The 26,584-nt window shown below is 45.2% G+C and overlaps 1 protein-coding gene across 21 annotated transcripts in view; it reads right to left on the reverse strand.

The window, feature by feature from the left end:
* Positions 1–26,384, reverse strand: part of nfasca (neurofascin homolog (chicken) a) — a 90,265-nt gene extending 63,881 nt beyond the window's left edge. For 20 of the 21 annotated variants that reach the window (XM_036531289.1, XM_036531296.1, XM_036531299.1 and 17 more), the window contains exon 1: positions 3,581–3,811. The gene's annotated coding sequence lies outside the window, so the exon portion shown is untranslated. Of the gene's footprint in view, positions 1–3,580; positions 3,812–26,191 lie in introns of those variants that run through there. The other variant, XM_036531279.1, reaches the window with a different exon arrangement.
* Positions 26,385–26,584: the final 200 nt, after the last annotated feature.

The following is a 26,584-nucleotide window of genomic DNA, read 5'->3' on the forward strand; positions in this document are numbered from 1 at the left end:
AGTTCACATGGATATGGAAGACTCGTCTTTGTAATGGCATTGCATGGACTTCCGCCGATATATGCTTTTTCTCTATACCTTTTGTAAAAGTGTTCTGATTGCTCACCTTTCCTGAAAACCTGACCTAGCCATTCCCTTGCTCCTGGACCTGACCCATCATGGTATCCTTAGCGTGTGGACAGTGTCACATGACAGTGACGATACTTGCCAGGGCACAGGGGTTGTCCATTGAATGGGCTCAACTTGTTTCTCCAGCATGTCTCTCTACACACGCTGACATGCAGTTGAGCGACAAAGACCAAAAAAGAGAAAAAAAAAAAAAAAAAAAGAGTCCCCTTCTGCAGCACAGGGTCTTCTGCTGAGACACTGTCACTTCTCATTGACCATCTCTGCACATGCACACACATACACGTGCATGAGCATGCACACACATACACGTGCATGAGCACGCGCACGCACGCATGCACACACGCACACACACACACACACAGTCGCCGGATGCTTGATGTGAAAGCCTGTGTGAAAAAATTGATGTTGTCTTTGATAGTAGTCCACTGTAATTACCTCCCCCTCCTCCACACACGCACACACACACACACACACACACACACACACACACACATATACACACTCAGACACACCTTCTATTGAGCCAGACAGAGCTGCTTTGTTTGAAAAGCCAGGCTGCAAAAGCACCAACGCAAACTACTTTGAGCGGCCAGTACATAAAAAGGACACGAGTAACCTTCAGAAAATGTCCACTACAGCACTGCGATTCAGGGAGACAGTACGGATTACCATATCATACAGTTATCCTCATGAAATCCAATAGCGGAAATTCTAAACAGGATTGGCTGTGAATCCCTATTTCTGTCAGTGAGTTTTTTTATTTTCAGTTCATAGCGCTTAATGTCAACACTGTCCCCATTAGAATGCAATATACAATAACCCACGTGGTAGTGGAAAAATGCTTAGTGAACGTTTACAAAAACACCAAAGATTAACATGACATGACGGAAGCACAATGATGCACAGCAATCCCCCGTTATGTAACGAGGGCTTAAAATCACAGGACAGCGGAAACTGTTAATAACCATCACCACATGCTTATCATAAGGGATGTCATTTAACATTTCTCATGTAAAAAAATTAAAAATGTAGATTATTGAGCTTGCCCTGTCCCTAACACATGCAGGCATGGACCTTTGGGAGGCTGTGATTGTGATGGTCCTCGGGCACACCGGTGCTCTGCAGCTGGGGCGGTTCAATGGGAATGGAGAGATTAGTGGCAGATGGAGGGGACAAGTGCACTGAAAGCCCTGATAATGTCCTCTGATATAATGCATCCACCACACTAAACCTAATTTTTGAGTTAGTTATATTAATTAACCACACACACATACACACGCACGCACGCACACACACGAACAGACTTGCGTGCATAGACACACACAAATGCATGACTTGCTGAGAAATGAACGAGGGAAACGTTAATTAATTGTCAATTAATTAACAAACCAAGGATTGCTGTGCAATTTATGTGAACAGCCATATCATAATTGGGAGCTTGTTCGAATTTTGCTAAAGAGATGTAAAAGCTGCAAATCTCTTCTTTCAAATAATAAAAAAAAACGGATTGTGAAAATATGGTGAAATCTGCCTGGAGGGGGGGCTTATGGGGGGGCTGAAGGCTTCAGCCCAAATATTTGCTCGGAAAGGCATTCTATTCCCATTATTCCCAGTGTCTCTCCTGCATCCATTAACCTCTTCCTTCCCATGATGGAACAAAGCCTCAAATGCTCCCATACCGCGTGGTCACTTGATGGAGCGCAATCACTGTCCTCGTCTCCTTCCACCCTCTGTCACCATGGGCTATTCATCAAAATGATTACTAGTACACAGTATGCAACGTTACAGCGTTACCGCTTTTGCTGTTTTGACATTTGACTTTGTATCAGCGTAATCTGTTGAGACCCTTTTTTTCGCCGCTACTTTATTTGGTTGTATATATGACTGCCTTGGTAAAACCTTGGCCTCAGGATAAATGGCAAGACAATAACCTAAATATGATGGTCTGTTTGTGGACCATATGCTCATTGCCTACAGAAACGATCAACCTCATGATAACACTCATAGATGGTTCAATTGGCTGACAGCCTCAAAGACACAGTGAACAGACACATCACGACTCCGCGAGCAGCGGCACAGCGCTCCCCTGCTGTCTTTGCTATATAAGCTGTGCTGTCGGTGTGTGCACGCCCCGTAAGCTTTCGGCACCCACAGCCTTAAACGCCACGGATTCTCCAGGAGACTCCGCTTCCGGTCCACGCCGCCATATGCCGATAGCCTCAGCGTAAGAATGCCAGTAATCTCAGTGATTTGACCTGGAGCGAGCACGCACTTGGCACCGTCGGAGTGCGCCGTCGTATCCATTTGGCGGCACCGTCCCGCTGCACTGCCCGTGGTGTTAAACGCGCTGACCACCTGGCGCAGAGAGCGCACTCTACACTCCAGTCTGCACGCTCAGAACTCGGGTCTCCTCAACAGACACCGCACTCCACGAGCGGCACGTGCTCCTCTGTAGCGATGCCTTCCTTGAAAACTTTGCAGTAAGAGCGCGCGTCTGCTTAGCGCAGTAAGTGCAGTCGGTGAATGTGTTCCCAGCTATGAGTGACAGCGTCGGTCAGCTCCAGTTTGATCACACAAAGGAGCCGCGTCTGTCTGACAGCGGGCTCAAAGGAAAGCAAGACCAACTGACAAAGAGGCAGACATAAAGATGATCATTACAGTGTTAGCAAAAGGGCAAGGATCAAACGCCTGTCAGCACAGAGATGGGCAGACGCGGTCTTTCTGGTGCAACATGTTGCCATTGCCTATTCGACAAGGATCGATATCAATGCTCATTATTGACAAAAGATCCCATCAATGTGTTTGGGTGAATATCTGTGTAATTACATAGAAGGGGAGGGGGCGCTGGGTTATATATTGACTGACTTCACAGCTGTATAATTCATTCAAAAGTTTCAAACTGAAAACTGCTTTTTTCCAATTTAGAGGGAATAACATTTCAATGACACACAGCCTTGCAACACTGAAACAGCTGTACCCAAATACAGGACTACTTTCATTCAGACACGCTACACACACGTGAATGATCAGTTATAATTACCTCAGCACACTGATACAAAAGACAGTGTGAATACAAAGACAACTGACCCCTCAGATGCGTTAAATCAGCCAGTGCGCTCAAACTGCACGGATGGAAACGCATTTCCAGACGGCGCTGAAAGCCAAAGCGTGGCTGATTCATTTGTCCTCAAGCAGAAGATTGCGCCGTCGTGTTGGTCAAGTCGACACGCCGTGTCGCCGCAGACACGCGTGAGGCTGATCGAGTCTGAATGTTGATGTCGGAACTGGTCAAACTCCCATATGTAAACACGGAGCGGTCGGCGCGCTCGCCCAAACAGAGTGCCAGTTCGGAGCACACGTCTGCCTCAGACTCAGACAGTGCCTAATAACAAAAGCTTTTTCCCTCGCGAGTGCATACACAGCAGCATAACAACAATAGCAACTACATTACCTCTCCTCCTGTATGCAGGATCCCTCTTTTTAAGTGAAATTCAACGGATCCCGAGGCTGACCCATTCCCGTTCCCAGAAGTCCTTTTCCAATATGCTGGACACTGCAGCGTGATGCACTGTTCCTCCTCTCTCTGATGCACTACTTGTCAGAAGCAAAAAATCCAAGATACAGTACAGTCAAGGGACTGACTCACACTGTTTATTTTTTCTTCCACATCCAATGGCGAGAGAACTGCGAGTCCTCATCTACATTGGCAAAGGAACAGCAGGACCGTTGTGTCTCTCACCCCCTCACTCCCTCTCTCTCTCTCTCTCTTTCCTATTACACACAAACACAAACGCCGATTCTCTGTCTGCCACAGCCCCTTGCCTGCTCCCCTCCCACCTCATGAATTATGAATAACCTCCAGGGCAAACACCCTCCCCCCTCTCCTCTCGTCCACCCCCATCAGGATCACACATGCGTGCGCGCACCGACGCTGACAGACGCACACACATACACACGCACAGCACCAATGCAGACACACGCGTTCACACATGCACGTACATGCACACACACACACGCATGCAGAGCGCAGCCACCCATGCGCGATCCACCCCCTTCGTTCCGCCGAGCGGGCACGGAAGGCCACAGAGGTGTAGCTGCGCCGCCGCAGGGGCTCGAGCATTTCACATCGCCGGCATCATCTCGGTTCTTCGGTTTGACCCCCTCACCTCTCCCTGTATCTGATAACGGCCCGTCTCCATCAAAGCGTCAGAGCGCCGAAAGATTCAATCAATAACGTGTCAGCAGCATGCTAATCTCCCCCCCCCCCATACAAAATTGGGGGAAGTCTCACACACAGGACTGAAATTGATTATGAGGATTATGAATGGAGTAGAACAACTCTCGGCCGACACTGGTGAGATAAGAGCCTGTCTCTACTGTACATGGGTTAAGAGTAAAGCATCATATCAGCGGCTCCCGTTGGGCGAACGTGTTAGAAGGCGAGACGTTCGATAAGGCCTCCTGAGGAGACGACGGCAAGTAAATGAACTCTCCAGAACACGGTGCTGGAAGCCCGGCTCGGCTGATTTTGACAGAGTGCTCTGTCCCGGGGCGGAATGCTAATTAACTGTTGTGTCTCCGACCCCCTGGACAGACCCCAGTGCACCTCCAAATTAAATCCGAAAACGTGAAGTCAACCCAGGGCATTTGTGTGTGTGGCTTTCTTTTAATCATGTGAAATTAGCACCGCAGGAAGCCATAGGCCCTTGATGACTCATTATTTTCCAGCTGCATGTATAAATAAAGAGCAGTTTCCCCAAAACCAATCCCCTTCACCAAGCCTGTCTCCCAGCTGACCCTAGAAGCCAAACCAATCAATTAGACTCAACATAATATAGCGCCTTGAGCCAAGGAATTGCCACGGAGCTCATTACAGATATGCAGTGAAAATTATACAAATAAATTAATTAATAGCAATCATCGAGAAATGATATGAAGATGAACAGAGAGCAAGAAATCATGCAGAATGACAGCGTTAACACACACACACTCACGTACACACGCACACACGCACACACACACACAAGTAGTGGTAGTATTTCCTCTATTGACATTCAGCCAATGTCTTCTTCACAGTCTCAGCCAAAAAATGGCAACTGCTGTAGCTAAAAATGGCAACTTTCATCTAAACTGAGGATTTTGGACTTTGATTCTAGTGACCTGGTTCACAAACATGCCACCTACGACAGAGACGTTTTCGGCTGCTGTGAGCTCAACAGCGCCCCTGTGACTGATGTCCAATTAGCCTGTGTGCTGTGTGGCTGGCTGTGACATTGCAAGTCAGACCTTCATAAATCTGAAACAAGACTGGGTAGAATGAGGCTGAGGTACAAGAATATATTAGGTAGGCTGTAATGCAGAAACAATGTACACAATGCAAGAAGCGTAAAAGTATACAGCATACATAATCTTTGAAACATTAAAAATAGGTTAAAGATTTTAAGGCATCTAAGAGATTCATTATATATTATTTACATAGACTGATGCACATTCAGGAGCTAGGATTTTGTGTTTATAATGTAATGTATAAAAAATTATTTTAAAAAATGCTTACATATGCAAAATAGCCTATTTACCCTCTTAATAACCTTGCCCCCTTCCAGGGCCCAATATCAAATCACTGAAAAATACCAAATTCCACTTAGGAGAACAATTTTGACCCCAAAAAATAGTAAAATACAAAAAAACCCATACAACAGCCCCCACACTCCATAACAGACCACCTAAAATTTCTGTGGGAAACACACACTGTGGATCCCAAGAAGGAAACCTACAACTCCTGTATGTAATGAAACTGAAGCCACAGCATGAATCAATTTCCTTGCACAAAGTACTTTGCAGGGCCAACCCGCATTGGCAGAGGATTCCATATGCTGGCTGCATGCAGGGTGTTGTCCAAGCTAACAGCATTGTTTTATTAAGCTCCGCAGAAACAATAGAAAAGCTGATGCCAGCGATACGTGATGTAGTGGAAGCAACTGGAGAACTCACACTTTGGTGGAAACTGTTTCATACCAGTCTGACAAGATGCAGACCAGAGATGAGAGAGAAGTTTTGAAGTTTTGAATTTTAAAGAATCTGTGTGGTCACAACCACTGACATTCCATTTTCACTCTAATTGCATAACTTCCTGCAGCTGCACTCCAAAAATGAAGTATTCTCCCATACATACATGTGCAAAATACTTTCATTCAGAATTGTCTTTTTCGGTGCAGGTGTCCTTTCACAACATTCTCAGAAATTACCTCTCCATCTTAATGACTGTTTACATGCAAAAGCAATAATACCTCTTTGGAAGGAAGCAGACAGACTACCACACTAAAATACACAAGCATGTGGATCACAGAGCATGTTCATAACTAATTGTGAAGATAATTTCATAATAATCAATCAATTAGTCAATGTTGCTGCTGCTGCTGCTGCTCCTGCTGATGATGACAATTATGATCATTAAGCACATGACAATATCTTAATATTCATGTATGGTTTCAAAAGTCTGTAAAACAGGACAACAAACCACACAACATGGAGTATAAATGCTGCATCAGCTTGCAAAACCTGAAGGCCATCTGTGCCAGAAGATGCACACAAAGCTAAACAGTACTTAGCTACTATTATAGCTCATATTTTGGAACACCCACAAAAAATGTACAGGGACTTCAGAGGGTCTAGTCCTAATCTGTTATCTGGAGGTAGAACAAGTCGTTGTCAATTAAATTTGCCATGGAAACAAAATTGCATTGCCATGACAATGGCACTGCTCTCGGTGGTGAAGGTACTACAATGGCAATTGTTTAACGCTAAGCATCAGAACAAAGGAAGCGAGCCTGGTGACTCTTTTTATGCTAACAGAAATTAAACACACCAACAAAAAATAAATCTTTGCTCAGCTAAGGCTGATTCACAAAGCCTCCGTTCAATGAAAGCAAAACTTAAACCCTGCATCCACTCCGCTCCATATTTGCAGTTTCTCTGTTCTCCTCCCTGGGAACTGTCCGAAAGACAAACTGGGCATCCCTAATTGTGCACAAATGTTTCACATTCTTGTTGCTCCTGACGTCCGTAATGTGGGCTCAATTGTTGGCAGATGCTAAGCAGAAAACCAGGCGTGAATGAAATGTTTGTTTCCTTCATCTGCAGTTTGCACAGAACAAAAGCAACTAAGTTCCAAGCTTCTGGAATCATCCCACAGAATGCTAGGCTGTGAGGTTCTCCTGAGATCAGGGCACTGTCATCCTCCAGCAAGTTCACCTGTACTTTTCTTCTGTCTTAAAGCTGAGAAGGTTAGTGGCTTATTTTACTATTAAAGTAATAGCAACGATACTAATAAACCACTGGGGAAAAAAGAGAGAAAATTAAGCTGTACTCTTCTTTTGTGAAAGAATGACGTAAGTACAGAGACAGGTGTTTGAGACAAGGGTTTTCAGAGTCAAAAATAAAAATGATATGCTTCTTTTCCTCATTAGACAAAAGCACATTATTATAGAAAGTTTGAGAAAGGACTATAAATATGCATGAACAGGCTTCAGGTCTTACAGGCCTGAAACTGAACACGCCTGTAACATGCACAGGGAAATCATCAAAAGTTAACTCTGAATTTAATAACATGATGTAGTGACTTTGAAATTGTAGCACAGACTATATATATATATATATTTTTTTTTTTCCAAGAGAAAAATTTTATCATTTAAAAGGGAATGCCTTGAATCTTTGACATTCCTTCATGAAACATATACAGAAACATTATTTTACTACTTTTTTCATTGCTGAAACTTGGAAACCAACCAGGAAAAGGAACCACTCTATGTGGCAAATTTGAAGTGACTAAAGCACTTCAAATGCTTCAAAAAAGTACTGCATAAATGTATACGCTCACAGGCGGTAATATGTGTCAGAGCAGTGGTTTATGAGAATAGCAGTGTTACACCATAACACGGGCAACCCCCCTTCCCCACCAACAAAACACACACAGAATGAGAGAATGCGTGGGCTCCCAGTCCAGTCCAAAAGTGAAGAAGTTATGATGACCATGCTCCCCTGAGGGAATGTTACAGCAGGAGGGCAGAAGAGCAGATGTGCTCACAGAGAAATGCCTGTTTTTACCCACACACACACACACACACACACATACACAGACACACACACTTATATGCACACACACTCACGCACTCACACTCAGTAGCTGCAGGGCTCCGCATCAGGCTCTCCACGTGGGAGACAAAAGCCATCTCTGCCCTTGCTGCGGATTGCTGACACAAGTGGGCGCCGGGGAATGTGGAGCAGGAGGTGACAGAAGACACAGCTCGAGCGGCCTGTCAACAGCACACAGACAAGGACAGGTGCACCCACAGACAGCAAGGATTAGACAGAGGGGCAACATGACACGGCAAGAAGGGGTCCAGGGTGGTGGATAGAAACGGACTTTTTGAAGGTTGGATTGGTGAGGCCTAATAATAACTCTTTTCTTTAATGTCTCTTAGTGCCTACAATGTGTCATGCAACAGAGTGAACTGTGTAGAATATGAGAGGACCACATAGGCAGAGTCCCCAACCCAGGCAAAAGAAAGGCCCTCTCTACATCAGTCTCCCCTCAGGCAAATGTGTTAACAGTTGGGGGGTTGGGGCTGGGGTGAGAGAAAGAGGCTGCGGGAGCCCTTTCATGGTCGGCACAGCCAAACGCAGTCTTTCTAGCAATGGAGCACCCGGAGCCAGTGTGTGGGCGCCAGGAGGAGTAGGAAATACACTGGAGCGGGAGAGAAATGAAGACATTCCTCTCTGGTGGTGCAAACCTCCAAGTACAAAGGCCCTTTCTCAGCCTCGGCATCAGGTGCAACGCTAATTGCACTGTTTAAAAATTTAAGGCAGGACTCACCCACAGCGGGACAAGCCATGAGAGAGAGAGAAAGAGAGGGAGGGAGGGAAGGGGGGGAATAGAGAGCCTCTTGTTTTGGGAACTTGTGGAGCGGAGAGAGAAGAGAAACAAACACAAGAGTAAGCACAGCGCGCGTTTAAATCCAAGCTCCCGAAACACAACACCAAGGACAAACGGGATGTTCCGCCTCCACTGCTTTCCCCGCTAATCAGCCCTTCACAGTGCCGGCCCTCATTATGGCCCTAAATGAACAGCTCTCTTTCGCTGCGGACACAAGTTTTGCATCCTGTTCCAGGAAGGAGTGAGCGGCCGAAGCTGCTTGCGTAGCGGCACACAAAGGACGTGCGCAGTAAATGGGAACACACGCCGCGCTAAGCCCCAGAAAAGCATGCATCCGTCAGCCTTGGGACTTTCTTCCACCAGCAACACAGGGATGGTACGGGCATCATGTGTGGTGTTCTGCAGAACCTCTCTTGAGCTTGTCTGAGAATACAGACAGAGGAAATGTAATCGATCACCTACAGTTAAGGCAGCTGGCGGGTGTTAAAAGCCTCCTCCTTTTGCTTTCAGAGTGAACTCACACCTTTCTCCTCCCTCCCCACCCCCCCTTACTTCTCCATGTGCCAGACAACAGAGCTCGAGGCTCAGATTTAACAACGCCTCAGATCCAATTCTGCATCTGTCCCGACTCGGCTCTGAAAGCCCCATTCTTTTGGATGAGCCTATCCTAAAACTGTAGGGACTGCAGCTGTTCAAAGTAAGCCCGGGGACACAAGACAGAAGCAATGCCCCTTCCAGGTTCAGTGTCTCATTTGTGTTTGGAATACTACAGAATAACAAACAAACGTATCCCAGAACTACTCCCTGTATGTTAAAATGTAAATCCAAAATGTAATGTGGACTGCTTTAGATAAAGTCAAATTATACCGGTGCCACTTCCACATTTCCATTTACACATAAAAGGTAGAGTAAATTGTGAAATTATGTGCACAGTTTGACCCTTTTTTTAAACAAATTTTTACAATAATCATTGTAAGCACACAGTTATCATTATGAGAGTGTATAGTAGAACAGCAATAACTCTTTTACAAACAGAAAAAAGAATCTACATTATAAATTGTTTTATAATATCAATTATTGAAATTGTGTCATTTTAATTGTGTATATTCTTTCCATCACTTTTACCCATCACTGGCATGTTTATACAAATGAGTAATATACACGATGCAGATCTGTATGTAATAATACGACCACATTGCATCAGAAAACGCAACATATAGTGAGCCATGTTGGCCATTTTTATTTTAACATACAGTCACAAAACAATTTAGAAATGCATTGCCTCCTGTTAATTAAGTATGACTTAAAATAGTTACTGTGTCAAGTTTTAACACTGACATCAACAACTAAATATAATTGTAACACTTTCTGAAAAAACTGGCATACAAACAAAAAGAATAAGCATCTTATTTATGGGTATTTATATATCATTTGCCTTCTGGTTATTAACTGTTCATCTGATGAATGACTACGAAAAAATTAAAAATGGCATATTGCCTGGATTTTCTCTTGATCACAGACACAAACCGTGTGAAACATTACTTCATCCATACAAACAACATTTTTTTCCACAGTGCCAACTGTGTTATAGTGTAAAAAAAGAGTGACTTTTTCTTGCATGTGATATTTCATGAATTTTCATGGAGACATTTAAACTGACATTCTATAGTAGGTAACATTCAAAACATGTCATCAAATCTGGGGTCTAGGAAACCAGTGCTTTTGTGAGGCCACAGAAATTGCTTTAGCAATGAACACAACTCATAAGTATACTGTTAACAGATTTCTACTTTGTGCAGTTTTGTAATATATTGTAATATAAAACTTCCCAACTTAAAACTTCCCGTGAGTTTCCCACTGTTACCTAGTGAGTCTTTCTAACTCTCTGAAGCACAATTAAAGTACAGGCAACAGTCAAAAAGCAACACTAACACAACTCTATCTGTACTTACACCTAGGGTTATATAATGAATTATTTACCTTAACATAGCACTTAATATAAAAGTAAATGAAGCTTGAAATTAAGGTGTTTAACTGAGAAAGTCATTGGCCTTCACAACGCTGACTTACAAAACTTGTTTCATCCAACAAAAAACTTTCCTTGCATTTTATTTTCTCATGGAGCAACCCAGGCAGCCTTGTAAGCGTTCAGGTGTGATACCTGCAGAGGACCCTCACACAGAGTGTGGTTATATAATGAAAATGTGCGCAGATATTAAACTGAGTGCTGAAGAGAGAGCACAAACAGATTTTAGGATTCTCTTCCTTAAACACCAAGGCACATCGGCCTAACACAAACCCAGCCTGAATAAAACCCGGGACAACAGTCCATGCCTGGCTTGCTTTGCCGAAATGTACCAGTCTGGAACATACCGAACCTGAGCCAACCTCAGTCATGGTGGGCCAGGGGGCAGGGCTTAATGATACACCTGCTCTGCTGCCACACTTACTTCCGGGCCCCAGGGCTGTGTAAGGGACTGAGACCTATCCCTGGGCGTTGTGGCCTTGTTGTTGTCAAACTGGGTGGGTTCAGCACAACAGGGCAAAGGGAGGCAGCAGCTGAGCCCGGCCAACGGGGACGCATGCATTCTGCAGTAAACAGCTCTAACGATGGTTATGCAATGGTTGCCGAGCGACGCTGATGCTAACTGACAACCCCTCCATCCTAAGCTCTCCGCAGTTGCCAGTGCTGCTTGTTTGACCCCGGTTGCGGGGGCCAAATGCAAACATTTCCTCGACTACGTACCCCTGGGCTTTCGATTAACATTTTCAGTTGTAGTAGAAATGTCATTAGCTTTTAGTTTGCTATAAGACCACACAGGAATGAACTTCTAGAAAATTCGTGAAATAGCTTTCACTCAAAACTAAAAGTTTCTTTGCAAAACATATATCATACATTATCATTCAGATTATAAAGGGATTAGAAATGATGAGATTTAGAGATTAAAACGGCAACAAAATAATGTGACAACTGTAATGTTCTATCTTTTCCATAGTAACTGATGTAACATTTACTGATGTAACATTTCATTTTACTTGGCATTTGACATTTACTTGACGTAGAGAATTATTTCATATTCCCATGCAGAAAAACATTACTATGTCTATTAATGTTTCTAGTGTAGCTTTAAAATTGTAAGCATCAATTACAAAGAGTGCTTTTTAAGAAAAAAAGACTGATTGGTTCGTAAAAGCAAAAGTAGTAACACCAAAATCAAGATCAATACCATGCTCTCAGGGATCATTGAGTGCTGCGTATGGAAAGGAATTAATTACATCATTGCAACGGGCCCTTTCAATCTGACGCAAACTAAGCAGGCCCATTCACATTTCTTCAGGAAGGTAATTTACATCCTTGGTGACAGAAGGTTGCAGCGGAGTGTGCCGCGACAGTGGCCGTTTAACAAAGCACGCTGAAGTGGGAGCACTTTTCCGATTGTTGGTCTGACAGCAGCGATCACGCTCAGGCCCGCTGAGTGCCCCTGACCCGCAGCCTTCCGAAGAATAGCCCGGTCAACAGGAGGTGATGTCGTTTATTCAGTTAATTGGTGGCTGGACAGGGCCAGTCCTGGAGTGGGTGGGCAGTGTCGGACTGCCTTCGTCCCCCTCTGCTACTCTCGAAAACCCCCGCTCCTGAGAAACAATGGGAAGCAGCTGGAAGGCAGTACCGTGAGGTAGCCGCGCACGCTTAATTACTAGCCAAACAAGCCATCTGCAGCTTGGGCCTCGCAACATCTGTTTCGAATCAATAAAAGACAGCAGAAAAGAAAGGATGCACACCACACTCACGTAAAGTATTTCAGGTCAATAGGCATTGGTTTAATTTTTCGAAAAGAAAAAAAAACTTTTTTTCCAAGTGGGTCAGTGGGTCCCAAACTTGGGCACAAGAAGTGTCCCTTGGGGTATATGGGATGTCTCCAGGGACTACTTACGATAAATAAAGGTTATTCATCTGCTGTTATATTTTCTTATTTTCGTTGAAAATGTTGCTTGTACAACAAAGAAGAAGTTGAAATTTTAAACCCTTTGCATGCAATCACCCTGCAGTGTACATTTTGTTTAATTTGATACATCCACTTTAGAATAATATATGGTGAAGGGGCGGAAAGGGAAAGGGAAGTCTGTACAGGGATAGATGAATTAAATAAACACAAACTCGTGAACTGCTACTCTAACTGATACAATAAGCCAAGGGTCTATAGTTTTCAGTACTTGACAAGAGTTTCCCTGCAACAATGGCCATCTGCGCATCAGATGTCCAGCTCCGACCATTGCATGATCGCAGTCATACCCCAGAGGTCATTTGTCTGCAAACACTAATGGCGACATATATAGCCCTGAAGGAAACGCCGCGACCATTAATGCTCTGGCCCCCCTACAAGATGGGGCCACAAAGACTCGGGCGCTGGAGACACGTGATCCGCCCCGATTGAAACCGTTTAAAGCTTTAATCCCCCGGGCTCAGCCTCGGTCCCCAGCATGAGCCTCCGGTTGTAGAGATACTGATAACGTGCAGAGACAGCGCTGCCCACCACTGGCGTGGGCTGCCGAGACAGAGGGGGGGGGGAGGGACCCCTCTGGTCAAGGCCTCGCGAGGCGATCACATGCAGCTGGGTTTGTCTGGGACGCTCTAGGTTACAGCCGCCCCCCCTCCCACTGAACACCTGCAGCCATAATTATTATTTCCGGGAGAGAAGCACTTGTGCCAGTGCATGGCCATCCGATCTCATAGCTGATTAGACAGGGCGCAATGCTAATGATGCTTATATTCATTTAGACAAAAAAAATGTCCAGTACGATAGGCTTGCAGCTATATTATACAACAGAGACAAGCTGGCTGGCTGGCTGGCTGGCTGCAGGATCAAAAACTTGATTTTCAGTTTTCTAAGACACTTTGGCTGGTTAATTATTCATTCTGATAGGCAATGCAAACACAGTGTCTAAATATTACACATTCACGTTCGGTGATGAGCATACACGCAGACGTCCGCACAGACGAGGTGGCCTGCATGTCGATCCATATCTTTTTTTTTTTTTTAAACGCAGGGAATATTATACGCTGCGAAACACAAAGGGATTACTGTTCCGTCCAGGCCGCCTCTCATTTTGCCTCGGGGCGAGTGTTGGGTTACGGATGCTAATTGTCTACGGTTCACTGCAGACCTGCCAATTAACAAAACCAGTCAATTTGGTGGTAATTAAATAAGATGTGGTGAGCAGGCCTGCTGATTCTGATGGATTCAGGTCGTAATGTTTCTGTGAGCACTGAGGTGGTCTGCTGACCTACATGTGTGAGTCGAGGAGGCCTCGAGGGCCAGAACTATATTTAGATAAAGAGAAAAAAGTAGTGAGTAAATAGATAAAAAATATACACCACATTTCCTCTGAAGCACATAGCTGTCAATTACACAAGTTTTCCATCTCAATCAGTGCCAGATGCCTAGAACAGTATGCTACCAAGCATTTTCTTTCATAGCCTTACAATGAGTCAGTGAGATTTTACGATCACAACAAACTCAAATCTTCGCTTCTGGTTTGAATCACACACAAAACAGCTATTGTGTTCGTGTTTTGGGCTAATTCTGCTCAGATCTGTGCTATTTTTGCAACAAAGACATGTGGCTCCAAAAGACAGTCGAGATCGTGAATCATTTCCAAAATGCAATCAATGAGAGTAATCACAATAGATTTTCACTGCACATGGCCTAAAAGGCTCATATCTATCATCCAGCACCCACAATAAATCTTCCCTGAGAGCCCATCTCCTCTGTTGTGAGACCTCTGTCCCGGGTTATTGCGAGGAATGAAGACCTGACTGATGTGATCACCCGGCTTAATGTGCCACAGTTTTCTCAGAAAGCCAAAGCCTGACATTTCACTCTGACCCGTTACGGTCCATTAATCCATAATCATAAGGAGACGTTTTCTCATGTTTATATTGACTCCGCGGCCGAACGGGCCGGGGTGGGAACCAATCGGATTGAGAGCTCATGAGCTTGGGCCCTGACTTCCCAAAAGGCGCCCCGACATGCCTGACCTTTAGGAGGCATGAACTTTATGGCTCTCCCGGGTCGCAGATGAAACACTGCCCTTTCCTTTCCGAGGCCCCGCCGCCTGACAAATGTGCACCTCACACCCTCGCCATTTAAGAAAGCCAATTAAAGCCAACGGTCAATGATCAGCAGGCATGATGCCGGGCAGGCGCAAATTGGTTTCGTGGAGGAATGGGTCCTGCGTCTAACTGTCCTTGCTCCTTGCCGATTCATTACCACTCAGGATGGCACTCAGTGGCGCTCGGACCAATCACTTTGTCCAGTGGCCCACAGTAAGCCAATTAATATTTTTAAAATAAAAGGTCAAGCTGGGAACTGTGACCTCCTCAACAGCGAGCACTCAAAGCCCATCTCATGTTTGTAAGAGCTTTTGTGTTTCACAGTCTTGGGGAGTGGATCACAAATGACATACGAGTTTTGACTGGGAAATTTTAAATTAGAGCAGCACCAGAATCTTACCTGGGATTTTTTTTACTGAACACTATCAGCACCAAATTTTAATGCAACTCACAATTGAATAAGACACCAAACACAGTATGTCAGATAACTGAACGAAAGCAATGTGGGTCTTCATGAAATCTGTGCAAGATGAATACCGCCTTAGGTTTCCTTCAGAGGTAATGAAGTTGCTAAAGCCGAATGTACTCAGAGTGGTTTTCCTTAAGAAATCTCCTTCTTGTGAATTCTGATTCAAAACTCTAATGCAGCCAGCGGATTCTTAGGAGTGGCACAGATGTGAGTGAGTTCAATTTGACCGGTTTTCCCTTAAAAATTGGATGCCTGCAACAGAAGCCTCACAATCTCCAGGGCATCTGTGCTGTCTTTCAAGCCGCGGGGGTGGGAGGTTGACAGCGAAAGTCAAGCGGCTTTGCGTGCGGAGCAACACCAACAGCTGGCCAGCAGGGGGATTGCAATGTCCTCCATGACTGCTGCTTTAAGATATTTTTAAAACGCCTGTTTTGAATTGAACACATGTCCGTGTCCAGCCCGTTGGTGGTCAGACTGCACGCTTCTGCTCCTTCCGCCCTCCACCGACTTTAAAATCCACCCTAGCTCCACCCCTCCCCCTGTCGCTTTCTTCTCTCTCATTCTCTCCTCCTTTCCTCAGCATCGGTTCTGGTCTTCTGACTTCCGTGTGTGGCAAAACTGCTTGGGGGCTTCAGATGAAATTATCTCGATCCTTCGATATCTAGACATGACTCACGCCTTCCCCCACCCCGACAAAATCGAAGTAAAGCTTCCGCTCATCAGCTCCATAATTCAGGAAGACCAAAAAACAAACAAATAAAAAAACCTCAAATCACTGGGGCAATCTGCTTTTTGTCTCCAGCTTACCAATCTTGCTAACTCCCCCCCACTTGTACTTATTGAACCCCTCAACCCCCTTTCGTTTTCTCCTGTTTTGCCCCACTTTCCTGAACAATAGCGACAAGGGGGACGGCCCCTGGGGGTGGGAGACGGCGAGTTTAAATATCAAAGCCCACAATGGACACCACGTCGGCCCCGGAGCGGCTCTTTCACCCGGCTTCCATTGTCCATCTGCCGGTGCAGAGAATGGGGAGAAGCGAGCGGGCGGACTCCAGCGAAGGGTGTGGATGCTGCCAGACGCAGTCCCTCTCTCTCTCTCTCCAGGACCTTTACTTTATCATTGTAATGAGGGCTGCCGGGCTCACCCCCAGTCAGCTGCCGAGTGACGGCCTTCACGCCTCCTGAAAGGAATCAGGGCCTCGCTCTTTGTTTATTATTATTTTTCTACATCATTTCTTACGAAAAATGATAAGCACCCATTGTGCTCCCGTGATGGGACAGATGTGGACTGGAGGAAAACGAGAGCGGTGCTTCCACTGTGAGCAAATGGCAACGCATAGCTGACGAGTGAGGAGGCAACAAGAGAATCATCTTTAACGACACGCCATTCCCTGTTTATTGTTTGAAACGCCCTGCAGCCCTATGGATAGGATGGATGAATAAGGAGATCTAAAGTAAAGTAATTGTAAGAAATGTTATCCTATATATTTTTTTCCCCTGCTGGGGAAGAGGATAAGAGGAAGCAGATGAATATCTCTAAACCAGACTTTACTCATTAGCCAATTACAGAGACCCATGTCCGCATTAATGGAATTGATTTCCCAGCAAGAAATCCAGGTCGGCGTAGACTTAATTGCACTTTCTTTGTAGTGCAGGCGTTTTTTGAGTTTGTGTTCCCAGCGCAGCGCTCTTGAAGATATCAATTATTGCTGAGCAGACCCTGCACAGTTTACTCCAGAACCTCCCCTCCCACTAACATCACACGCTACCCCTCTGCCCTTTGTGAGAGATTACACAGCTCTGTCAAAACTCATTGGCTCCCCTAGGACTGCCAGTGTAGAATATAACCCTTGGTAGTGTACAGATCCCCAACTGTGACCCCACTCCCATAGCTCCCATTATCTTGACTCTTTAAGCCTGCAGCCAATCAGGAGACTCAAGCAGGCCTGCACAGGGTATGATCAATATGCTTAGAGGTGGATCCATACCTCTGGGGGGGAGGGAGGTGGGGGAAAAAGGAAAATACCCTGATCTCCCGCCCAATCACTTTCATTCTACTGCTCCTGTTCCTGTTGTGTGAAGACAGGTGCTCTGCCTCTTCCAGATCTGAGGTCAGACTCCTAGGCGTCCAATGCCGTTTGATGCCCCAGGGTGGAATAAATATAATGAGAGACACAACCCCCATCCCAACCTCCACTGCCCTTACCAAAGCATGATAATACTTCATATCAGGTGACGCCTGCACCACTAATTTTGTCATGGCGGTATCGATCCCCTATAGTCACACACAAGACCACTTTTAATCAATGTGCTGAGATGGCCAGGATTGTCAGGCAGTTAGCAGGCCTGGAGGAAATGTTTTGTGACTGTTGTGCAGAGTAGACGGGACGGGCTGTCACTGCGATTTAAGGCGCTCGAGCCTGAAATGGGGCATAGCTGGACTTTCGGGAGAGAAAGTAACCTCGTCGGGAGGGCAGCGCCGTAGCAAAGGTGGAGTATCTGACAGAGCAATAGCTTGCTTCCGGAGAGTGAATATTCAGGTTAAACTGACGTTAGAAGCAGAGCAGCATTGCAGAGCTGCTCTGCAATGGGGGATCGGGGGGGTCCTGTCAGTGACATGTGGTCTGACCCCTACCTTGTGCGCCTGACAGCTCCAACTGACGGACGCACCTGGACTCTTAAGTCTGCCTGAAGGAGAAGAGGGCAAAGCACACTCAAAAGCCAACGCGCGCAAAGGAGAATCAAGCTCCACCGCATGACAAAGGCGGTGCTACTGGACTCCCTGCGCTTAACAATGGGCCGTACATCAAACAGGCTCGCCAAGTGGCTACAAACCGCATGAATAATTTACCACAGGGATTTACCGGCAGGATCATTTCTTTTCCAGGGCCGGCCCTCTCCACAGACGCAACCTGGCATCTCCGGCACAGGAGTTAACTGAAGTGTGTCTGACACATTCAGCCAGCACTCACAAAGACAGCTAACATGGTCCTGTGAGGAAGACGAACCCAGAGAAAGCATCTTGCTTGTACTCTACCTGCCAACATAATTTGCTCTGGACAGAACCAACAACTTGTGTACTTAATATTCCCACACAAACACTTTTACTGGTATTTCTTTAAAAATACAAATCAAATTTCAAGATACAAACAACTACCCTACATGTTTCATGACGATTATAAAGTTAACATTAAGGTCTTTTTCTTTTTATCAAACTGCCCTATAAGCACTACCACTACTGTGCACTTACATCTTGGACTAGTTCCCACTATTTTATCTCACTGCAACAACTCTGAAGAAGCTCTGAAGCTGAAATAGCGCTATGGTTTCCCAACCCATATATGCCTAAACAAATATTGAGCTACCTAACCCTAGTTCAACAAAAGGGACATGGAGTTGCTTCTCTTTTCACTGGTTGTACATCTCATGTTTATCAGAAGGAGAGGACGTACTTAATCCCTACCATTTAGATCAAAGACACTCCTGATTTCTCTCACTCATCCCCAAGAAAGGTGATCTTACTTTGGCATGGCGCCTTGGTATTAAACATTACTTACTTATTAAACTACAATGTAGATGCAGAGATGCAGGACCTATTGTGGCAATTGGTTTGATTTGTGCTTTTATATGGCAAATCGTTTGTCAGATTTTCCCATTGGTCCCTCTATCTACATCTCCCAATGCTGACAATCTGGATGCAGGCATGGAGCACTAAGCCTTCCTCCACCCTTCACAGGACACTGTCTCAGGGGTCAGCAGCACCATCTGGACCCGGGGTGACAATGCAGGGAGGAAATGCAAATCATCTCTGGTGGATGCTGGGGTTTTAACACCACAGAGACTACATTATCCGCATGGTTTTCCTCACAGAAAGCAGTAACCATGAGAAGCAATACCGTGAGAAGACATATTGCATTGGACTGTGTCAGAATCTTTATTCGGCTCTGGAGAGGATCCTCCTATCTATGGCAGGAGCAGCTGTGCTTCTACAATGTCAGATCACCCATCTGCCCTGTGTGTATGTCTGACTGGAACACCTTAGGTTATAGGTGTTGGAGGAGGAGGTTAGAATAGCTTTACGCTAATCCAACAGAAAATGTGATCAATCATTTCGGCATCTGTATGGATCCCTGGAGTGAAGCTATGTCTAATCAAACCTTCTCATTTCCCAAAACAATTCGCACTATGTCACGTCTCTGACATACACACTCGGGGGATTTGGAAATGGCGTGAGGGAGGTAGGAGCAGCAGGGGGAAACTATGATGGACCTCGCAGAAAGAAACCCTCGTCTGAGCTTGTTAAAGTGCTCTCTCGCCAGGTGCCCCAGGTGTGAGAATGAACTCAAATAAGGCCTCCTGGCAGGACGTCATTCGAGTTAGGCCCACACTGTTCTAATTCCATTAGTCTGATTTCTGACAGCCCAAACAGAGCCATTGTTGTCAGGCGGAGCTTTGAGCTCTGAAAGGTTGAGACATGGGAGCAACAATAAGACCAGACAGTGTGTATCTGTTATTGCGGGGAGCACCGTTCTTTCAAGCGCCTTTGAAGTGGCGCATCAAAACATGAACGACGGTAAAAAGCCAACGGAGCCATTGTTCTCCATCCCTTTATAGTCATATATGAAAGTCTGAGGATGGACAAATGCTATAGATAAAAGGGAGAAAGAGGAGAGTGTCGCTACAGCGCACTTCAATGCGGCTGCGACAGGGCCTTCGTCATGTCAAAGCAAAATTCTGACATGCTTGCGTCAAGGTTTACTGTATCATCTTTGAAACTTAATCCATTCAGACGCAGGGAGAGACTGCAAAAGGGATCGAAATGCTCCTTTTTTTCTGAATGGATTTATTCAAAGTAGTTCCCAAATGAGTTAACCGGAGTTTCATCTAGATTTCAAGGATACCTTGGATGATCTTGACCATGATTTGCCTTTCCCAGTAGTACACCTGGCCAGGGATCTGGCTTTGGGGTGACATTGGAAATTACTTCATTAAGTTTTCATTTGTGGCATTTCATTTAAAAGTTAAAGTCAAACTGTGTGGTAAGTAATCACCATTGTCATGCTTACCATTATACTTCAGTCATGGGGCCACACAACTATTTCAAGGGTTGTGTTGTTACAGTACATACAGTAATGGCTTTATTATTTATGTGCTACATCTAAGGCTACACTCACTCCCATATCCTTACTGCTCAAATGCTCAGTATGTATCTTGCCATGACAGCTTTGTAACTGGTATGGACAAGAGTGTTGACAAACAAGTAAGTAATAATAGATAAACAATTACTGTAGTCACAACCATCATGTTGCTAGTGCAGGTACATTTAGCTACTAACTTTAACAGCACTGTGACTCATACCTCTGCAATTGAGCAGAATCATGCTTGGCTATGACTCATGCCTGAGTGGAAGGATAGGGTAAGAATGGGCTGGCATAGTGCAAAAAAGGTAGGGTTGGTAGTGCAGGGTAGGAAAGGTACAGTGCATGTTAAATATCAGTATGCCATGCTTAGGCCATGGCTGTTGGCAGCAGTTTCTTTGCTGTGTCCCATTGCAAAGGCTACAGAGAGACTAGGCAGGGATCCGGGGAACATTGATTCAATTTGATTGGGGTGCAGCCATCTTCCAGACACTGAGCAAGTCCCCGCTTCACCCAGAGCCACTGCAATCCCACTGACAGAACGGACTCTTCACCACACCAACAAGCTCAGGCCTTCCTTGAGGAAAAATGGTGTTATTTAATGCTGTATTTTCATTGTCACTGGATTGATCTGATCAGTCTCTTAAAAACAAAAAACAAAACAAACAAAACCAACAAAAAAAAAAACACAGGACCTCCATTCACAAAAATCCCATTTCCTAACTGTTGCATGACTTATTGCATGCAACTGCATGCATTTATACACACTGAATGTGAAGTTTTATTTATATCTGCAATAACGTAAACTAATAAGTGGTTAAAATCCTAAAAAGCTCAGCATGAACATGAGCAGCAATAGTCATGGATGTAGCCATATCTGGTTCATACTGTTACACTTGCATATTAATCTGTTCTCTCTCCAATTTTGACAATAGAGTTCAGCATGTTACTAAACCAATGAAAAATTCACAGTTTAGGATCACTCTCTCTTACTCCCTACCCACTCAGTCTTAATATATCTCCTGCCAGTATACAGAATATCAGGCAAAGAGCTCACCCAAGCCAATTCAGTTCACACCATGCAGTTTTTGTAAACATTTTAATCATGTTCAGGCCACATCCTGATCATATGAAGGACCCAAAACAAGTCGTGTGCTCGGAATCTGGAACTGGGACTGGTTCAAACACACTGATGACATTCATCTGTAGCTTGAAGCCTGTGGCATGAGCTCCAGCCATAATGCAGACCACTCAGCCCACATGCTAATCACTGATCCTGGATCAGCAGGAGGCAAGGGAGGGGTCTGGCATGCGGCCAGTGTTCTGCATGAAACAGTGTCCCCTGGGGAAGGCTGGTCGTGGATATGTTTGGTCTGGTTCTGGCAGAGGCAGAACTCAGAGAGCCCGGAGCGACACCACACGATCTCGCTGCTCCACTGCAAGACCCAGACAGCAGCCTCCCAGCCCTGTGGATCCATAACTGCGCGTCGAAAACACCCTCTTTCAGGAAAAGGTTTACCCCTTCAGGGAACGCAGTTGCTTCTTCATAAAAATAGAAGCTCAAGAAAACAAAGGCAACCAACTGAAAGGTATATGCGGCTTCTCCGAGGAAATATGAGAAGGATGCAGGCCTCGGCTATTCGATTAGGAGAGACGGCAAAAAAGTATTGCGGGGAACGATTGCATCTGTGAATGAACACACGGGGATATGAGTTGCCCTACTTTCTCCTCAAGTCATTAATCAAGTTGGTGTGACTCAGTGTGAGGGACCCAGACACTGGCAATGGGGCACACCTGCCTCCCAAACCACAGTACAATGTGTCCCTTCAATGCAAACACACATATCCAATCACACAGGTCTTAACCATACTTCAGATCATGTCACATTAAGCGCTTTACGGACAAGATCTGCATAAACCATATTAAACTCCAAACTCAAAGGGGGGTCGCATTTAAATATATATAGCTTCTAGCTTTTTTTAATCTGGTGCCAAGCAAACCAGGGAAAAAGTAGCAGGGCTTTCTAATGCGGTTTTAATTAAGGGCCCACTGTGAGCCACGACAGGGCTACCCAGCACCACCCTGGCACGGCCGTAGCTCCAGCCGCACGGCGCTTGGGCCGACTGACGAGGTGCCAGGGACGAAGATCCCTTATAAATAGGCCATATGGCGGACCGCTTTGGCCGGGGCGGGCAAAGGGGGCAGCTGCGAATATACATCGATACGCTAAAGGGCTAAATGTGGGACAGAAGTAACACTCCCGCTGTATAGTACAAGGATCCATGTCAGGTTTTTATAGGCGCTTGCTTTCCGAGAGACAAGCTGAAAGCACTTTTCTTTGCATCTGCAGAATAAGGTAAGAATGTAACACATCTGGACGCCACTTGCATTCACTGTACATGGTAAGAATGTCTTAAACTACTTCTTCTTTGGATGGTGCAACACTTCCATCTCTAGGAATACCACATACGGCATGCTAGCCTCCACTCAGTCAAACGAGTCGACCGGAGGTTAACTGGGAAAAATAGCTGTTAGTTTGGTAATTACTGAGACCCAACACCTCATATCAAATTACACTTTACAGCCAGCAGGCCTCTGTGCAATGCAAGCACGTAGACCGTGTGAACACAAATACAATAAGCACAGCACAAAAGAGGGATGGCCTGTCATCGTCTTCGCTGATCTATCTCAGGGTCCCCCCTACTGAAACCCGGTGCTATATCGAGGTCACATGTTTATGAATATCATTTAAAGTGGCCAGCACTGCATATTTAATTCATGATGGAAATTTTTTTTTGGACTTCAGTCACAGAACAGAATCTGGGAGATGACAAGGGTCTGTGTCTCCCTATAGTGCAGTCAATAATTCAAAACGGAAAACCATCTCTTTGGACCTCAACATCTGAACTACATTCAATACAACTGACAGCTAATGACAGACGATGCATACATCTCTCTACAATACCACTGGTAAAATTCCCAGCAAAAAGAGTTTTTTCCAACAAAGTTAAGGACGAACTGTGGTCGCAGCACCAATGAAAGCCTATTCAGATATGGGTTCACATCATAATGCTGAAGGATATAAACACCACACACTAAGGACACTATTTGGTCTAATCACTATGGGTTTAGTCCTTACCTTTGAGGAAAAAATGTATGCAAAATGTATGTTCTTTATTTGCCACATAACACTGCAAGCTTGGGAGTTGCTGAAATTAAGGTGTGCTGGAAAGTAAAGAAAGAGCAACAATTTTCTAAACCTGTTACTCTGAGCTAACTCCAAAGTGCACTGCAGTTTTAAAGAACAGGTGCCTAAATCTTGCAAAGAGTAGATTAGCTTTGATGGAAAATTAGCCCCCTGAAATTCTTAATATTACACATTAACTTTTGGACTGCTCCTCTGTCAAAGAAAACATGGTACTTCAGTAAAAGGGTCCTATACACTTTGGTCAAAAGGAAAGACCCTTAATATCACTTCTGTAGTAGTGATGAGTCGGTGACCTACTTAGCATGAAAAAGAACCATGTTCAATTAGATCTCTTCACCCATTAGAACAGCAGCTTTGCATATATTAGCATTTGGGCTACTGCCATGTAGTTCTGTGTGTGTGCGCATGTGTGCCTGAGCATGAGTGTGTGTGTCTGAGTGCGTGTGTATGTGTGTCTGTAAACATGCTTGTGCAAGAGCGTATGTTATCATACTTTTGTGTGTGTGTGTGTGTGTGTGTGTGTGTGTGTGTGTGTGTATGTGGGTATATTTGGATGAGTCAGAGTGTTTTTTCTTTGCATATACACATGCATATGTGAGTGAGTGTTTCTGTCTGTGTCCGTATGAGGAAATATGTTCACTGTACACTCGTGTGCGTTTGTGTGTGCGTGCGGGTTTGTGTTCGCATGTCGTGTGCATGCGGGTGTGCGTGTCAGTCCAGCTTGGAGGGCTTGGCATGTCTGTTCTTTCACAGCGTACCTGGGGATGCTGCAGGCCTATCCGGCCCACGCCGGCTCTGAGCGCCCAGCTCCATCATGCTGACCCAGCACCTCTGCTGTGGTTTCATCCAAAGCCCTTCTTTTCTCTCTAGCAGGGCACTGAAACCTCACACCGAGCCAGTAACATCCACTGCATGCGTCCATGTTTGAGTGTAACAAAATATATATATATATATGGCCTCGTCTGGATGGAAAAGCATTATTTTCAAATTGTACACAGCTGTAGTGTGCAGCAAGCAACGTTTTTTGCTTAAAAATGTGAATACAGTCGTGGCAGAAACAGCATGACAGTCATTTCAAAACGTGTCAGATTACTGATGAAGATGACTACAGCAGATCACCAACCCTGCTTTTAATGGGAATTTTACAGTAACTCAGTGAAATCACTACTTGTACAACAAATTTTCAGTTGGTCACGCAACGGCACTATATTATATTTACATTATAGTCCTCTCTTGTACACAATCGCTAACAAGCACCATCCAAAGTGACACAGCGTTACAATGCTCCTGGCTGTACTGCATTGGCCTACCCCAGCACGTCCCGGCTAGCCTGCACTGCCGATAGGAAAGACTTGATGCAGGACGATGGAAGGAAATGAACCGGGCCCTTTTAAAGATTTCCTCTAGCGCGCGTGCAGGTAAATTTTCATTATCTGTGTTATTTGACACGCATCAATGACAATCGGCATGATAATACGCCGTTTGCGCACAAGAAAGCTAGCGACCGCCTAAAACAGTTTAAATCACTCACTATGACAAGTTATAATCTCAGACGATATTGAACCTTAAGGAAAGGCGTGGGCTCATTTTGCTGGATGAAATGTTACAAAATCAACAAAGCGGTTGATTTCCATCTTTATCGGTGCACCACAGCTCAAAATGTAGCTATAAACTACAACAGTTATACTTCCCGGAGCACTGAACCGGTTTCATTATTGCTGGTCTGTATTTCCCTGAAACCCTGCAGCCACCGGCCTCAAAAACACTACTTGACAACCTTCATCATGCACATTCATCGCTTAACCGAACCTTTGCCGTTTAAATATACCTGCTGTAAACGCAATTACTTCTTTAATACCTGTAATAAAGACTCATCGTTACGTATTTTCCCCAAATCTGCCCCTGTTTATAATTTGCGCAGAGCAGCAAAAACTACACCGCATCACTCAGCGATGCGCAGAGGACTCGAGAACGTGTGTCAGCTGCATACGGGAACAACCAGGGATTACGCCACGGCTTTATAAACATCCTACAAGATCTTTGCTGAAATTCCAATAACCCAGAAAACGTTTGATCTAGACAAGTCCGACTGTACGTGCGCGCTTAATATTCGGACATGCCGCGGAGCCCAGCGGTATCCGATGCACAAGTGCACTTGCTGCTATTATTAGACAACCTACTGAGATAACATCTCGCATCTTACCTGTGTGTGTTACCGCGGCTGCGACTTCCCGTGCTTTAAGCAAACGTATTCCCTCTTCGCCGCTCTGTCCGCTCGCGATGGCATGTATTTTGCGTGTGTTTGTTGTCGTTTAATGCGGTGCAGCACTCTCATTGAATTCTGTCCTCCGCCTCTCTCCCTGTGAAACCGCAGTAGCTTCTCTCAGCTGAGCGCGCGCTCGGTGCCCACGCTCGCGCCTGTCGCCCCAGTCAGTGAATGTGTGTGATTCGGGAAAGGCGCGGGCTGGACAGGTGTTCCAGAGGATAGCTGATGCACGCGATGAACTGAGCTTGTATGCGAGTAGATATGTGTGTGCCATATGACGCACACATCCAAGAGTGCATATTACACACATATTACAAACATATTGGATGT

Source organism: Megalops cyprinoides, chromosome 6 (assembly GCF_013368585.1).
Source record: "Megalops cyprinoides isolate fMegCyp1 chromosome 6, fMegCyp1.pri, whole genome shotgun sequence".
NCBI lineage: Eukaryota > Metazoa > Chordata > Actinopteri > Elopiformes > Megalopidae > Megalops > Megalops cyprinoides.